Here is a 1,601-nt window from a genome sequence, read left to right on the forward strand (position 1 = left end):
ACTTTCGGAACACTGCTCCTTCATCAGGTGTTTGTGGAACAGGATCGTAGGAGAATTTATAGCAAAAGATCGCAGTTTCATGCAACAGAAATGATATAGACCAAATTTAGATTGTTGTGAAGTCTTTCATCTTTTAGAATGGGTTGCAGGTTTTGGTTCATTAATATGTAAATCCCAGAACTTGTTTGAAGACACATTCAAGACAACTGAAGGTCTGTATCCCAATCTTGAGTGAGACTGGTTCTATTTCCAAAGTAGGAATTTATAAAATCTCACATGGATTAACTGCCTGTAGATTGTATTTGGCTCAAAAAGCGCACAATGTATTTGCAAATACAAAATCACACTAAAGCCTTATATGTAAGTGCGCATGCATGAGAGTATGGGTGAGTGTGTGCGTGCTTGATACAGTGTGTGAGTGATAGAGTATCAGCCTGTGAGAGGGTGTATTTGTGTGTGTGTCTGAGGGAGGGATCTGTGTGAATGTGAGAGTGTGTGCTTTGTGTGGGTGTGAGAGCGCGTGACAGTGAAGTGGGGTTACCTGTCATGTGACATGAATCCAAGGTCCTGGTTGATGCCATCCTCATGTGTTCCGAACTTGGATACTAGCCTCTGCTGGGCCACTAAAACTGAATAAGAAGTTACATAGCACACATTGGCAGGGTGGGATTTGTCTTTCGATTTGCAGAAGTTGGGAGGTTCTGGGTGCTGGAAACTAGGGAACACACATGCTGGAGGACCTTCGCCTCAGAGAGATGCAGCTGGAAGCCAGGCTGCAGACACGTTGGGGGAAATCATCAAACCCCCTACACTGTGAAAACAGGCCCTTTGGCCCAACAATGCACACTGACCCCCCCCCCCCTTAGAGCATCCCACTCAATAACCTCCACAGCGAATCCCTGAATTTAGAACACCCAATCCACTCTAAGCTGCGCATCTTGGGAGGAAACCAGAGCACCCAGAGATTGAGGGGGGGGGGGGGGGGTGGCAGGAAAATGCAAACTCCTCACAGACAAACACCCTGAGGGTGGGATCGAACTCAACTCCCTGGCACTGTGAGGCAGCGGTGCTAACCACTGAGCTGCTGCCACGCCGCCCACAGTCTTGGATTGAAGGAATCGATTGACTTCATTCCAGGATTGAAGGAATCGATTGGCTTCATGCCAGTCCTGGTGACACTCCAACCCGTTTGGGAAATTGAATTTGCTTCCACAGAGTTTCCACGGTACAGGGGTCATTGCGTCTCAGCAGCTTCAACGATCAAAAGAAGGGCTCGTCTACAGCGAAAACACTCGTCCACATTTCGCTACAGAGTTAAAGTTCTCTGCACAGTTAGAACCCTGGAACACTCCCACGCAGGCTGCGTGTAATCACGGGGCTTCTCAAGTCACGTTGATGTTTGAAATAATTTCCCGTCCTGGATTTAAACGCTGCTGATATTCAGGCCCTGAGTAAATTTCTTGTGCACGCCTGAACAGCAAATCCTCCTCTGCTGATACCTTGAGAAAACAGATCATTGCTGTCAGTGCAGGGCAGGAAATAGGATAAGATAATTCTAGTTTGTACCGAACAGCCTTCCCTACCTCCTACCCGAAATCTCT

The sequence above is a fragment of the Chiloscyllium plagiosum genome, unplaced genomic scaffold (assembly GCF_037043375.1).
Source record: "Chiloscyllium plagiosum isolate Xiang-an unplaced genomic scaffold, Cpla_swu_hap1 HiC_scaffold_27, whole genome shotgun sequence".
Taxonomy (NCBI): domain Eukaryota; kingdom Metazoa; phylum Chordata; class Chondrichthyes; order Orectolobiformes; family Hemiscylliidae; genus Chiloscyllium; species Chiloscyllium plagiosum.